This window comes from Rhipicephalus sanguineus, chromosome 6, assembly GCF_013339695.2.
Source record: "Rhipicephalus sanguineus isolate Rsan-2018 chromosome 6, BIME_Rsan_1.4, whole genome shotgun sequence".
Lineage (NCBI taxonomy): Eukaryota > Metazoa > Arthropoda > Arachnida > Ixodida > Ixodidae > Rhipicephalus > Rhipicephalus sanguineus.
Genome location: NC_051181.1, coordinates 33,855,573 through 33,872,034, shown reverse-complemented (window position 1 = coordinate 33,872,034; position 16,462 = coordinate 33,855,573). Strand labels below are relative to the sequence as shown.

At 45.5% G+C, this 16,462-nt stretch overlaps 1 long non-coding RNA gene across 1 annotated transcript; it reads left to right on the top strand.

The window, feature by feature from the left end:
* Positions 1-2,736: 2,736 nt before the first annotated feature.
* On the top strand, positions 2,737-6,198 carry LOC125758775 (uncharacterized). Its single transcript, XR_007416405.1, has 4 exons — positions 2,737-3,469; positions 3,536-3,607; positions 5,593-5,657; positions 6,027-6,198. It is a non-coding gene; the product is annotated as an uncharacterized LOC125758775 (long non-coding RNA).
* The last annotated feature ends 10,264 nt before the right edge of the window (positions 6,199-16,462 follow it).

Here is a 16,462-nt window from a genome sequence, read left to right as displayed (position 1 = left end):
TGAGAATATTCGCATGAAATCCAGGAGAGTTCAATATGTCACTAATTATGTCACAAAATTGTCACTAATTAAGTGACAATATCGTAAAATGCACGTGCTTCTCCATAAACGCTGTCACTTAGCAGACAACTTTCACATAATATGTTCATAATCATATCTCTGCAGCATAATTTATTCGCTCCAGTCCAACCTAATGACGTAATTACCCTATGATATGCTGTTTCTTTTTTTGTCTTAGAGACGAACAAAGTGCGCAATGCAAAATTGTTATCGAAAAGTATTCGCACTTACTAATATTAGGGAGTTTTGGAATAGCGTACGCCAGGCCCGTAGCCACAGGGGAAAGGGGGGAGCGAAATTCTGATGGAGGGGGGTGTTTTACCGAAAATGAATTATAAAAATAGGCGTTTTTCTAAAAAAGTGAAGGGCGCAACGAAGGGCTCCGGAAGTTTCACCCATCTGTTTTTCTTTAACGTGCACTGACATCGCAGAGTACACAGGCGTTTAGCGTTTCGCCTCCACCGAAATGCTACCGCCTCGGCCGAAATCGAATCCGCGACTTTCGGGTCGGCAGCCGAGCACCGCAACCATCGTACAACCGAGGCTGACAACTACAACTGAATCAAATGAAAACGAAAGTTGCCCTTAATGCACACATGACGGAATGATAACCGCGGCCTCTCGCTTGTTTATATTTTCTGAAAGCACGCTGCCGCATTCACGTTTTATGGCAAGCAAAGAAATTGTATAGCACAAATTGCCTTCATTGAGGCGTACCCGCTCTTCGATAGACTGGCCGTGCAAAGCGTGTGCCTTCACAAAAGCTTTTTAAACGCGCATCAGGCATCACACGTATGTGCGCGTAATGCTTTTCCATTCTGCTTTTTATTGTACTTTCCACGCGACCCAATGTGCAGCACTACACACGTGAGCGACGCGAAACTGAGAACACAGAAGCACCACTTACCGTTCGCATTTCCGACTGTGCCTAACCAGGTGCTGGCCGAACGCGCATACACGAACGTGCAAGCAGGCTTGAGTCTCCAGACCATCATGAAACCAACACGAACATGCTCACAGTACGGGATGTTGCACTGCCGTCGCTAAATGGCGTTCACGTCCAGCGTTGAGATCACAGTAGCGCACACAGAGGACACGGGCACGCACAGCCGACATAGCTGAGCAATTCGGAAACTTCGATGACCGGGCAACGGGAGAAAATGGCGAAGGCAGCGACGGGCGACGGCGAGACTTCGACTTTAGCACGCATGCTTCTCCTCTCCTGGTGTGTGTGTGTGTGTGTGTGTGTGTGTGTGTGTGTGTGTGTGTGTGTGTGTGTGTGTGTGTGTGTGTGTGTGTGTGTGTGTGTGTGTGTGTGTGTGTGTCGGTTTTCTTTTAAAGACGATAGTCTTTCTTGGGGAATTTAAACGCAGAAATTTTGGTCTGTCTTTCTGTCTGTCCTTCTGTCTATCTTTCTGTTTGTCGGCACGTCCCTCGATTCAGCCACTCGGCCAAAGTTGAACCACTTGCCCAAGGGTCAGCCATCGTGAACGGCTGACCCTTATGAAAATGAGTCTTGAGTGTCTAGTGTCGACTAGGTGCGCTCCTAATGAGTCACTAGACAGACATTAGACATGCAAAGCCTAATGTCGTTTAACATTAAGTGTACATCGGAGAGTCAAATGACCATGTGCACTTTAATTTCTGGTGACTGAAGTGTTCAGACTTTCAGTTGCCGTTCCTAATGTCAAAACGCGCATCACAACAAAGAAGTTAAATAGCCTTAATCGCCACCGTAAAATCAGTTTATCACAATAGACAAGTTCGTCTTTCAGAGACTACAAGCAATAAACAATTTGTGTTGCAATGTACACATATCGTGTTTCAGTAGAATGCGTAAATATTTTACATATATCGTCCATGCACCGGCGATCGAAGAATTGCTGACGACCGCAGCAATGTTCATTATATTACATAGAAGTAAGCATTTCCTTATTTTTAAAAGGCATGAGTCGATCACATATGCAAATATGAACAGATATGATCAAGTGACACTGCGAACACTCGCTCAGGGGCCCGTGTTGCCCATTTGTCCAGTAGAAATTAACGGAGGAGAGTGGGGATTACCCGCACGGCGTCGCGAAGGATTTTGGGGGGCGGAGAAGAACTGGAACTGTGGACAATGGGTGACGTACAGAAAAAAAGTTCGTTATTGTTGTGATAAAAATTAGGGACTGTTCTTATGCATGGTGCACTTACATATATGTCCAAAACAGAATGTTGTTGGTTGCAAAGATACGCGGACAAGCGTTTTTCCCAACCTCAAACTACTGTCTCTATCTCTCCTCGCTGTTGCAACGCTGGTCAGAAGCAGCCGACAACCAAAGTTCGATTTGGCCCAACGTCGCGTACATCCTTCTCCCGCCCCGCCTCCTCGTAATGTCGTCTCCACGCGACTCTCTTCCGTTCTCCACGGCGTCAACTCCTCTCTCCCTTCACTCCTTCCTTGTCCCATTCACCTCCTCTGTGTGCAACGTTGGGTGTCGCCTATCACACCCTACCCATTCCCTCCTCCTATCATAATCCCTACCTCTTTCTATCCACGGGAGAGGGCAGTAACTTGAAACAAAAAAGCGTTTCTTTTGACAAAACAAAATGTATAGTTGTATAACAAAATCGAACAGCCATAACACATTCCCAACATGCACACACGGGTTAAAAAAGCCATAAATACACTTTTTTTATGTACAGTGACAAATAAAAACAACAACATTGCTTTATTTTCTACGGAGCGCTGTTTGAAGAGAGGGTCAGCGCGCACCAAGGAGATATTTATATTTGTTTTGATTTATGCAGCGTCATTTCGCGTTTTTGCACTTGTGAAAACGTCGCACCTTTTACGTGCACCTCACAGTCAAAATAGCGCCTTCGTCTTCAAGTGAGCGCTCGTCACCCTCCACCTTTCCCGACGACTCGCCTAGGGAGCTTCTGACGAATTTCACTAGCAAATGGCTGTATAAGCCTGAGACGGCCGCTCGAACAATGAAATGGCCGTCACATGAGGTACGGAAGGTTCACAAACCAAAACTAAATTCGAAACGCGCGCCAAACCGGACTATTTCGCGGAGCAGTACATGTGCAGTAGCTCCGCCCCCGTAGCCTTCCCTTCATTGCCAAGAAAAGTTGTCCTTGGGGGCGCTTTCGTTGTTTGACGGGTGCACGGTGCGCGCGGTTTGTGTGTGTGTGTGTGCCATGCTGTGTTCTGCAATGCTTCGTTACCACGTTTATCGATTATGCACGTTGGTTACTTGATTCAATGTCAAGTGTACCTTCCAAGACGATCTAGGTCCTAGTCTCGTGACTGAAGGCGAGTGCGGACGTACAGCAGCCTTTTGACAAGACTGTCGCCGAGTGTACGGTACATTGTGGACTGTAAAGCTGAAGAGTGCACAGTGGATGCCTGATTTTGGTAAGTTCTAGAATATTTCTGAATTACACAGCTAGGTTACTTCATTACATGACGTCTTTTACGCAGGAACCGAGTGTGATCGTCTGGGCGGTGTGTTCACTCTGCGGGGATGATGGCCAGAGGAAGGATGATAGACAGGTATGTTTTACGCTATGCTCAATGCTTTCTGTGCACTTTATACGGTTGTATGAAGCACTCACCATGTGCGTTCACTACCTACAACTGCAACGGGTGGATGAAGGCGCGTTGCTTTGCGCGATACTCCGCTCGCTTCTGTAACGCAAGCGTTTCTTGTCATGGCGCTCTTCTTCCTTGGCTGTTTTTCGATTCCAAGAATGCCTGTCGCTCGGCCCGCCCGCTTCCCGCTGCTGCTTCTCTACTCGGGAACTGGTTGACCTTGGGGACGCCTGGGCGATCTATGTGTCGCAGGGAGGGCAACACTCGCCCTTTTGGGCGTAGGGGACCGGAGGGGGGAGATGAGGTAGGAGGGAAGGACTGAGAGCATGGCTCTTTCCCGGAGAGGGGACGGGTCGCGACCGACGAGAGAGAGAAAGCGGCCCGCTCTTGGCATTCCGCCGCTCAGAAGCGATCGTAAACCGAAGGAAGAATAATTTGCAAGATTTTTTGTATCCGAGTTGTGATTCTGTAAATAAACTTCTTAGCGTCGTCGAAAGTTATTGAAATCGACTACAGCTGTATACTGCACGAGATCATCGCCTGAAGCTACTTGTACGATGGCTTATCACTTCGGAAATAGAACTGCTTTAAACATAACGTTCATCGCCTAGCCTTCTCATGATGCAGGTACAAATGAAGTAACTTTTCAGGAAACTCAGTAATAATTGGCATGTAGTACGCGGGGAGGAAGATATAAAAACACGCTGCGGCTGCACATGCGCGCGCGGTGCTCTTCAGTGGCGTGTGTTTGTGGCTTTCTCCGCGACTACTGCACCGCGCTTGTTTTTGTTAGAAGTTAGTTGCACTATGGTTAGGATTTTAATCTGACTGTGCAAGGTCGTTGCTACGAGAAACGAAATTGCGTTGGGTGAACCCACTTGAAGATAATACAAGTCAGTGAATTACGTTATATTCTGGCACTAACACCATGTGTACAGTAATTTGAAAGAGCACAAGATGTATATAATTATCAATTCTAGACAAATATGCCAGTTGCGTTTGGCAAGGTGCCCTTTGTTGCAATATTTGTGTTTCAGAAAAATGATGTGAAATATTTTTCCCGTCGTTATATTGTTTCCTGAAGCATACTGGTTTATATTAACAGAAGTTGTTGTAATGGTTAAGCAGCACTGTTCCAAGAGCTTTTTATCCACTGTGCTGGGTTGGCAAAAGCACACCTCAATTATGTGCTTATCTAAAGTTCATGTTTCTTTTGTGAGCTTTTCTTAAGGCAGCATGAAACTGAAAAAGCGCTCTTATTTGCAGGTTGTGCGACTAAGACGTAGCATTCATTGTGAGAGTGCTACTTTAATTTTATGAAGTAATTATTATGGGAAACAAATCTAAATTCTCATATGTAACTATGTGTGCAGAAGTTTAGAGAAGGCTGACAAAAGTGGTTAACGGTTTTTTTTATGGCTTGCAGCACTACAAATTCAAACCGATATTCCAGGCATTGATTGGCTTTAACACGACTAGAATTACTTTCCTAAACGGCTCAAATTCATCATATAATACAATATGTAAAGCTCGGCATTATGGAGTGTGCACATGGGCCACACATACTCTTATTTTATCAATTTATGCATTTTATATTGTGTAGCAGAGCTGATGTAATTTTCGTCATTTAAATGACCTATATCGTAATCTGCGTTCTCCAACCACGTAGTGTTTACTAAGTACATAAGTTTCTGAAAGTTCGGCTTGCAATGGCACCATTACAGTTGTCTGCCATGAGCCGTTGCTCAGGTTATACTTGTTCTTATAGCGCAATCTGAGTCCATCATTCAAGGCCCTTGCTGGTATATAAACATAGACTTGCCTGAATACATTGTATGTATTGTGTGTGAGCTGTAAGGTCTGTGTGGTGCGCCAACTCATGAATGTTTTCTGGTATCCTTAACATATGTACCCGGTGATCTCACCTGTTCGTGGAACTGAAGCAGACGACAGCTTGCAGACGAAGATGGGAGCGTTCTACCTGTGAGCCTGGTCGAGCTTATATTTTATGGTAGGCATTTGTTTCAATCTTTACAAAAAGCTGCGACATGTTGCGCCTGCTCATGAACCTATTGCAACTTTTTTGAGGGAATTCTAAGATCAAAGAAACAAGACCCTAGACGTAACTCCATTAATGTATACTTGATGCTGGACTTGACCTTCTGTGTTGTTTTCCTGTTTTCTTACAGGATATGCTGAAAGTTTCTATTGGAAATGCGATATAAGATGCAATTTTGACTAACTCTAACTTCACAAAAGTGCTTTTTGTCAACTACCTGCACGGGGCCTTGGCAGTACATCTAAGTGTTCTAAGGTGCACGATGTGTTGGATAAAGTTTTCTTTGCAACTCTTATATATTTACTGCGATCTTTCGTGCAGGATACACATGCATGGATACACATACATGGATTCCCTACAAGGACCCTGCGCATCAAAAGCAATCTGTCATCAATATTAAGTAGACAGATTAAACGAAACGAAGATATGACAGGTGTACACCATATTTTTCTTTCATTTAACCTCTGCATGTTTCCCAGTCAATAAATGTTTTTATCCATTTTCTTTTGTTGAGAAATGTCTTTGTACAGCACAAGTGTCGTAGAAGGTGCATACATGCACTTTTGTATGATGCTTGGCTGCATGTGTATCAACCAGCAAACACATTGTCAGGCACAACTAATATGTGATTCCGTACTATCATCCGGACATATCATAAATCTTATCATGCACTGTAATAGTTCTGTTTCAGGAATGTTATGAATGTCATTGGCCACGAAGCACAAGCTTGGCCGAGGGTCATTCCAAACAGGATGTTTCATACTCACAAGAAAGTCACTCATAAGGACACATTAGAATGACGGTGGCCAATATGTTTTTGAATGACATTATGAGTACATTAAAACAATTCTGAAGAAATACATTAGAGAATCAAATGAGTGTTGATGTCAAAGGTCGTTTCATGCTCACTAGACTATCACATGTTAATACGCATCGGACTATCACATGTTAATCCGCATCAGACTATCACATGTTAATACGCATCAGAATGATCGGCCAATATGTTTTTGAATGGCATTTCAAATACATTACAAAATTCTGAAGGTACACATTAGAGCGTCAAATGACTGAAATGTCAGAAGTCATTAGACTTTCTTTTTGAACTCGTCTCACATTTTCATAAGGGGACTAGGTTCATACTTGTGTACATTGTTGATCAAAAAGCAAACATTACGCATATCTGAGGCGCAACATCACTAGGTAAGTATTAGGCGGTGTGTTCCTTTAATAGAAAATACATAGATACGCAATTTTAAAGACCTTGATGGTATGCGTTTAACGTTGAGACAGTAACGCTTTTATTAAAAGATTGCCACAGTTGAAGCGATCAGCGGTCCAAGCCGAGCAAGCGCGAGCGCCAACAACAACCGTCTTCGTCGTCTTCTTTCGCAGGCGTTCTTGTCTGCGCCCTACCATGTTACAAATCACTCCCCCGCGGAAAAGGAGCCATCCTGGCGACCTAAGGAACAGGTACAACTGGTGGGTCATAATGCGGCTTCAGTCGATCGACGTGAACAGTCTCGCGGCCGCGACGACGGCGGTCCGTAGATGATTGAACAGGCTCAATCATATAGTTAACTGGGGATGCTTGACGTAGGACGCGGTAGGGGCCTTCGTACTTAGGCAGTAGCTTTGTGGAAAGGCCAGGAGAGGAGGAGGGAACGCGAAGCCACACCAACGTTCCAGGCGAATACGACTGAGGAGGCAGGTTTTCGTCGTGACGGTCCTTCTGGCCCCACTCGCCCTACAATGTTACAACTCTAGTTTCTTAAGGTGCGCTGAAAATGCGACTGCGCTGAAACTTGTCTTCCTCCGTGCCCTCTGCACAAGCTCATGTTGTGTTTCGGTTTCGGTTCAGTATGGCATTGTACGAATCATTGGGGGCGCCGCTCTGGCATTCCTGTTTTACCCAGGCGACGTGTAAGTAAGAGAGTTTGTGGAGAGTACTCGTTGAGCGCGGACGTTCCTTCTCCTTCGGCGCATCGCGCCAGACAGCGTGTTCAGGCTGGCCGGCGTCCCCACCGGTCGCGTTGGTCACCGCCAGTCTTCGCCTGCCGCTGCGCCGGGACTACCAGCCCGCAACACACCACTCGTGTTTCCCGACGTATTGCCAGATGGCGTCCATATCTCACGCAGCGCCTCTTCTATCGTCTTTAGACGACATTTGCAGCGAAGCACGCAGATACGCGGCCAATTTTTTTATTTTGTCTTGCCTCGCTCGCGCATGTGTCGTAAGGTTCCGTTATCGTTTTTCATTCTCGGCGGCTCATGTAACAGCCCTCCCGTTTAGCGGCCGCTTGAAGGAAGTCGCGTTTATATATATCTTTTATTTTGACGCGATAGCGTCAAAGAGCTCGTCTCGCAGAAATTCCGGTGTCGGCGGCGTCGGCGTCATTGGTTCTGAGCGAAAGAGCAGCGTTGGTTGGTCGTGAGCGAAAATTCGAGGTAGATGCAAAGAGAGAGAGAGGGGGTGTTTGCACTTTGGCTTTCCTTGCGGCACTGTGTGTGTGTGTGTGTGTGTGTGTGTGTGTGTGTGTGTGTGTGCCGCTCTCGCGTTTTAAAGGCGAAACGTAAGAGTCCCCCCCCTCCTTTTTTTCTTCTTTTTTTTCTCGTGCTCTCTGTCCACAGCATTTTTTGCGTACGCTGCGGCGTGCCGCCTCTAGTCGGTTTATAACTAGGACCTGACTCAGAGTGTGCGTACGTGTGAGTATAATCGCGTACATTCATGATCACAGATTCTTTGTCCATGTCAGCGGTTTTTGTCGCGATAAGTTGACGAGGAATGTATCGCCGTCACTTCATCGATTGAGTTACTGCCAAAGATATTAGACTGCACGAACTATTCTTTACAGCTCCTTATATTTGGAGAGTTGCAAGACCAAAACAAGCTATGAAACAAGCTCTTATATGACAAGAGAGTAAAACAACCTTTTACTCTCTCGTGGGATGCGGGAGTGAAACAGGCACTTTACTCTCTTTCGCCAGGAGGACTGAGAGGCTTTTCCACTCCTCCTGGCCAAAAGGGAGTAAAGCGCCTCCCTGAGAGAGAGAGTATAATGAGATCTGTTGGAGTAACACAGCTCTAAAACTCTCACTGCAGGATTTTTAGTTTTTAGAGTGCACTTGAACGATAAGAAATAACGTAACTCAGTACACAGAGGCCTCTGCGGGAAAGAGAGGTTCTGATGTCTGCAGGAAATACTCCGTTTGATTGTGCACATTCTTCAAATTCGTGCATTAAAACGATGACATGATACTGTAAAACGGCGATGCGGTTTTCAAGACAAGAAACTGGCATTTCATTGTCCCTTCGCAAAAACAAGTTCAAGTGCTTACAAGAGCCCAGAGCGCTTACCATATTCGAAGAAGGTGTCAGTAAAACTATATTTTTCGACTCTTTTACAACGCACAAAAATGCGCTTTATCGTAACGGTTTCCGCAACATACGTCTCTTGGAGAGAGCTGATCATCTTGAAGTTGGAGATCAGGTTGAGCGAAGTCTCGTCGCCAAAGGCGACATCGTAGGCAGTTCCTTTGCCTGCAGACAGGAAGGTTTCGTTGTCAATCCTATACACTTTTGTTTTCGAATGTTCTTGCCACACCAAATCAAAGAAAACAATAGTAAATTTCGAAAGAACAAACATATTTCTTCAGGAGAATAACGTTTCTGGGTAAACATCTCTGTATGGATATACAATTAGCATGATTTAATTCGCTAGTCTTAAAGTGCCAGAACCTAAATACGATTGCGAGGCGTGCCACAGTGTGCAACCAGGAATTCCTTTCCACCATGTTGGACTTCTTTCACAGCACATAAATCTACTTTCACAGGTGTTTTTTTTTTTTTGGAATTTCGCGCCTAGTTAACTGCGGGCATCACGGCATGTGATATCATCCACGCACTCGTTCTTTGCTGAGCCGTGTCTCAGCCGCTAAGGCATGGTGGGAGAGTTACAGTCATGATGACCTGTAAATGAAAAAATTATAAATAAAAGCCGATGAATTCGTGATTTCGCTGCTTCAAGAACGGTTCACTGTCGGTTTCTCTGATACACAATAGGAATAGACTGAACTCATCTGCAGTCAAAGCAGGAAGCTACAAAAGCTGCCCTGTGGGAAGCCCGCTATCGAGCCGTCAAGCATAGTGGTCCCTACGTGGGACTAACCAGGGGGCGTGGGGACCTTGACGTATTTTCCAAACTGAGATGCTTCACCTCAAATCACTGTCGCTTATAATATTATTATTATATGTTGAAGTAATTATTTTTAATGGTTTCTCAATTTATTTCAAACACTATGACCAATTTCGTGCTGTTACAAACGCAGGAAAATTCGCAGCCCTGAGAGACCGAAAAGAAGCTGCACATTAAAAGTTTAACATTTTCGTGACCGCGCCTATTCCCATCGATAGTATGTTACCGATGACTTCAAGATCAAGTTTTGGCACTCTCTGAGCCGTTCTGGACAGTTAACGCAATACAAAGCATAAAACAACATGTTTTTTATCACTTTTGTTTGCGAGTTTGTTTTTTCCACCGCGGGGAGATTTTTAAAGCTCGTTCGCAGTCGGGTAGGTGAGCGCTCGTTGTTTCGGACTTCGCGTCGACGCCGCTCGCGGGCGCTCCACAGAAACAGCGAATTTCGACGGATTCCGGCTAATATGAGCGGTAGTCACTGGATGATGGTAGCACCACAGACACAGAAGACGACTTCAATTCGCCAGGCTTCAGTACGGACGGCAAAAGTGCATCAAACCTCCCCGGAACATCAGCAGCTCTCCGCCGTAAGTTTCTTCTGTCCTCGGGTCGTTTTATCGCTGCCGCGTGTCGATGTAAACGTATCCGGTGTGTTCTAAAAATAACAGCTATTATCTGCAAGGTGTTAACTTCGTTCGGGCGGAGCATTTGGCGCTGGCTGCAGAAAGAGCGCAGTTCTCTTCGTGAAGACGGCGCGGAGCACACTTTGACCCAACGCGCCGGTGTGCTGCGCGGCGGCGTCTTCGTGTTGTTTTTTTACCGCAGGAGTCGTCAGAGAGATATGCAACCATACAGGTAAGTATGCGTGGATGCATACTTTCGAAAAGCCAGCATACAGTGAGAGGGACGGATCTATGGAGGGAGGTTACTGAAGAGAAGATGAGCAAGTTCGTCTCACTCCATGTGTACATGGTAATCGTTTAAGTCCCGCGCTTGCATTGGTGTTGGTGTCGACGACAGATATTTCCAGGCCTTCGCCCACCGTCAGTGATGCCGCGGAAAAGGTTCAAGGCTTATTGAGTGTCTCTGATCTGAAGAAGACGACCGTCGCATCCAACGAAAATCTTCACCCCGTGTCTTCTCTATCGCAACACATGAACGATTTTTCTACGCTATCTTTTAACCCCGTCGGAACCTTTCAGTGGATGAGAAAATGGTGAAATGTGAAGGTCGGTATGGTAGTCGGCAGTATATGAGCGAGAAAGAGGTCAAATGAGGGTACAATTATGGATTTTTGCAGATTTGGAACAGGCTACACTGTTCATTTCAACAAATACACAGGAAAATGGAAAAAAAAAGAACTGCAAACTATGCTAGGAAAGTTAAACAGAAATAAAATGTTTTCCCAAAACATGCGCAGCCAGCCTTTGTTTCACCGCGTCGAGAACCTGCATCGCGCGGTGGCATGATGGGCACTAGTGCCTATATTCTTGTATTTATGTAAATAATCTCTGCACTTACAGAGCTTATGTTTCCACTATTATTCTACGAGGGATTTGCGTTCAAAACGTATATTTAGATTTTTTTATATGTTTAACCATTGCAGAGTAGCATTGATGTTTTTATGAATCCTTCTTTCTTTTTGATACATTTTTTCTTGTTTGATAACTTTTTTATTGAATTCGAAACAAATCCGTTGTTTGGAATTAACACTGTTGGAAAGACCAATTCTTCCTCTATCATTTGATACCCTACATGTTAGCATCAATTATATTCTGTGGCAGCAAAAAATATTTCCTGGACTAGCCAAAAACAACCGATTTTTCCGCGGTCACGAAAGTGTTAAAGTAAATTATACGAACAGCAACATAGAAAGAGCGTAATGTAACTTGCCAAGAACCTAAGGATCAGGAAAAATTAACACCCGGTGGCGGTAGCTATTTCTTAGAAATTGCCAGCAAACCTGTACCTACAAATCATAAACAGTTTAGTTTTCCCAACTATATTATAGTTTACGTCAGAAACCATTCTATAAACACCAACTCTGGGCAGAGAAGATCTGACAATATATGGGTGATGGGAGCTTGGCGACGTTGTGTGACAGCCGCAAGTAGAGTCCGGAGATTATATTCAACATGCCATTCTGCAGTTGAGAGTTAACTTTGGCCGGACTGTTTTCGTGAGTGAAAGAAATTTTTGAAGGTTCGCTTTATCCAGCGACGCGTTAACAGATTCAGTTGTCTCGTATTTAGAAAAAATAAAGCTTTCCGCAAGACGCTGTATTCCCTGAATTTGATTTAATAGAAGCGGTCGGTACGAGTCCGGCACATTACTCGCATACTGTTGGGTCGATCGAAAAAAATCGCGAGGCCTGCGCAGAATACGCTGCACAGTCACAGCGAAAGCGGGAAGAGTGGTCTTTCCAGAGACCGTTGTAGACTCTCTTGGGGCAACTAAGGCAAGCACGAATGCAAGGTTTTCACTACGCCAAAGCCACCGTAACTTTCATGAAGTGGGCAAGAACCCTCTATGCCATTATTCGTAATTCTGAGGATAAACGAGACACCCGCTGCACATCTGTAAGGCATTATGCGTACTTTGTTTGTGCTGTGGCTGCTGACGATGAAGAATTATGGTTGAGCCTTGAATAATGGGTGGGAAGCATTCAACGACCCCCTATTTGCGCAATTCCCGTTGTGTGACACCTGGTTGTTATTTTATTCTTCTGCTACGCTATATTACGTACCTTAACGCGATTCCTTGCCCGACATGACACCTGTATAGCGTGCTTTTGCGAAAGAGTTTCAAGCACCAGCGTGGCCCTGTAGTAGAATACTGCAGGGCCACGCCCTGCCTGTGTAGTAGACCCTTTCTATCTATCTATCTAGCCGCCTACGTCTGGGTGCTCTCCTGATCGCCTCCTTAGCTTTGTGTAGACAAAAATTGGCATGGGAGGGTAAGAGAACTTCAGGAATATGACTGTTGGGTCATGACATGAATAACGTGAAAATCCTGTCGAGTACGTCGTCACTTTCGTCCACACACGTGCGGCACATACCCGTTTACCACGGGTCGCGGTGTACGGGTATGCGCCACAGGTGATTGACAGTTTGTATCCACCTAGGAACGGCGAGAACAGACATTGCTAATTTACGTGCGAGAGCGTTCAGAAAACCCGACATCGGCAGCGTTGACCGGACGAATGGAATGGAACCCAAGCATTCTGCGTGGCAATCAGGTATTATACCACGGAGCCACGCCAGGTCTATAAACTCGTTTGCAAAAACAGCCTATGCAGGTGTAATGTCGGTGCGACGTCCATCGTGGTTGTGGTGCTGGCTATCTAATTTTACAAGAAAGCAATAAACACTATATATGTACTGCTACGACACAGGCGTCATACCAGATTAACGTCTGTGGTTCCAGCGTTGGCTCCGCTTTCATGGCAGTCTAATAAACGTTACATTTGTGTTCCTGTGATTCAGCAAGCTATATTGAAGCATTGCTCGACCCCGGAGGAATAGATTAACGAAAGTTACATATGATATTCAGATGATTGCACCATAAAGTGCACTTAGTTTCGATAATACAGACGTATGTACTCCAACGCTAGGGCTGACGTTACGTCAGACCATAAGTTACCCTTTAAACTCCAGTGTTGTCGACGTGCCTGATAAGCCTACGATGTGCACCCAGCTACTATACTTAAAAATACACGTCGATTCACGTCGTAACGCTTGGCTCAAAGCTATAGAATACAGCATAAAAGTACTCGCTGACTGCTTCGCATGAAACCGATTCCCACAACGCGTGGGATCTGCCGACTTTTTTTTTTACTCTTCTACCGCGCTATATTAGATATGTTAATGTGGTTCCTTTCCGACTTGAAGCCTATAGAGGGTCTTACTGCGAAGGAGCTTCATGCATCGGCAAGGCTCTGTGGTAGAATAGTGGGCTGCCACGCTGAGCGCCCAGCTACGAATTCCGTACCGTGCTGGATATTTTTTCCGATTTCGTTCTTTTCTTTTCTTACAACAGCGCCAAAAACGGCTGTTGTTGGGATCTCATAACAGCTTTCTCTTTAAAATTGTATTGTACGCTTTCAGTTCTAGGTCAGCATACGCTTGCTTTAATTTACGCTGCCGCATTCTGGGTTTTCGCTGCCAATTTCCACAATTGTTGGCAACCTGTTTGTTCCCGCTTAAATGATGCGTGGTAGTAATGGATTCTTCTTCATTGTTCGTCGAATTGCTTCAAACTTTGCCATTTAAATTGTAATGCTGATTGTTTAGCTTTGGAAGTCGTGAATATTGTTTAGCAAAGTTAACTTCGATGTTGTGCGCTGCGCACCAGCTAGAAGTTATGTTTAACGGCTCACTCGTGAATATTTCTTAGGAACGTTTCTCACTCGACAAAATAGTAGACAGCCATCCGCGAAGAAGCGAACGCTACGATCCTGGTATTTAGAAATACTGTTGATATGGAAGGAAATGAGCAAGGGTGCCCGAGCTAGTACCAAAGGACAGCACACTCTTAAAAAAAGAGAGTCAAAAGGGAGTCACGTCTGCTTGACTCTCTTTGTGACAGCCGATGACCACCTTTTTTTCTAAGGGGAGTCACAATGCTCTGGTCGGCGCTCCTGAACGAAATAGATGACTCCCTTGCTCCAAGGGAGTCAGTGATGGTTCTGCATATACAGGGTGGGTTTTTTCTTAAAGAAAGCTTCACTGGCTGCGACCAAGATACAGTTCGCTGCTTTGGCTTGTGGTATACCGAAAACGTTTGGTTGAGAATATCTAGCATTCGATCGTACAATACGGTATTACGCACGTATTGTGTTATGGCTTCAGTTACGATTTTGCTGAAACAGCGCGTCGAAAACGTCTACAAGTAAACAGGGTTCTTCAAAAATCTTGCCCCAAAGCGAAACATTGAAAGTTATGACAACGTTTGACAATGGCAGCGCTGACAAATTTGCGAATCTTTGCACGTTTGTAAGCGAGGTTTGTAGATTCCTACGACAGCATGTATGGCAGAAGACATACGCTTATTAGTGAAATGGACGCGCATGGTGTTGAGCGCACTGGCGATCGGGAACACATCTAACTCGACGGCCGTAAAAACATATGACGCAAAGCTGGCATGATAACAGCGCAGACCAGTTATCAAGGCGACGCTTTACCGCGTCTCCTAAAGCGCGACAATACTACCAGAATTATAGCGCGCGTGGTCATCATTTCTGCCCGCCACAGCTAAACTATATCTGCACGATAATCCGCGCGGGCCGCCGAATCACTCAGCAAACGTTCAGCACTAGGAACGCACACATGGCATCACCGCACTCTCCCTAGGCCCTATAGCAGGGGATGCACGCTCACCTGCGCCCCCTCCCACCGTACAGCCCATACAGACACACACACAGGGCACGCATCGCCTCCTCCACCCTGACATTATTTAATAGAGCTTTAACTATGCATGGATGTGTGTTCTATAGCACCAAAACAAAACCGAAACCATGTAGGCGTCCCTGGAGGCTACTTAAATCCAAAGCCGAAGCCATCAATACGAGACAGCCATTTTGGCGTCGTTAGACGGCATTGTTTGTGATCCGTCTCGTTGTGGTCGTTCTTTAGTCTGCCAGAATAATCTGTGTCGTCAGGCGTGATTGCAAGTGATCGTTTTGCGTGTCTTTCCTTCCGTGTTCTGCAATCGTGGCGTAGTATCGTGTCGTCGGCTCACTCTTGCCGTGACTGGCTGAAGCAGTGTCACTCAGTGCTTGTGAAAAGCAGCGTCCGGACGGAGAAGTCCCTGCAGTAGGCTTCGTTTCGTCGTGAACTTGCCTGAGCAAGATGGCAGCGCATGACGGATCCCTGTGGCACCGACAGACGAAGCCTGTGGACGACGCTCCTACGGTCGTTATAGATTTCAGGTGAGTTCTGCAGGCTTCTGCCTACAATTCTTTTCTTCGCTTCACATGTAGCTTTGCCACTTGTCTTTCTGATTTCCCACTTGCACGGATTTTGCTATCGTGTTTCAATGGCTTGGCAACGACGAAAACCGCGCTGGACTATCCAGTAGCGGGTAAAACGGAGTGGTGCGTATCGTGTTTCGTGTATCGTGTTTCCTTATTCCATACATGCCAGAAAAACATGAAATTGCGAGTTGAAATCTCGGTTGCAAGTCGAGTGTGGTGACACCTACAGCAACGTTGCACCCATATATATTTGAAGGGTAAGTAAGCTCAGCTGATCAAAATCAATCTAATGCACCTAGCCCCAACATGCCTGATATCCAGAACATGATTTTGGCTCGTGAAACTCTAGAATTTACTGTTTCTTTCCTTTGCTACCCAGACGCTGAAACACGTTTAATACGTATTTATTCGCTGCATATTCGAACTTCTCGCCGTGTTTGTGTGTGTGTGTGTGTTTGTGTGTGTGTGTGTGTGTGTGTGTGTGTGTGTGTGTGTGTGTGTGTGTGTGTGTGTGTGTGTGTGTGTGCGTGCGTGCGTGCGTGCGTGCGTGCGCGCGTGCGTAACTGCTATAAAACTTTGATGCAATA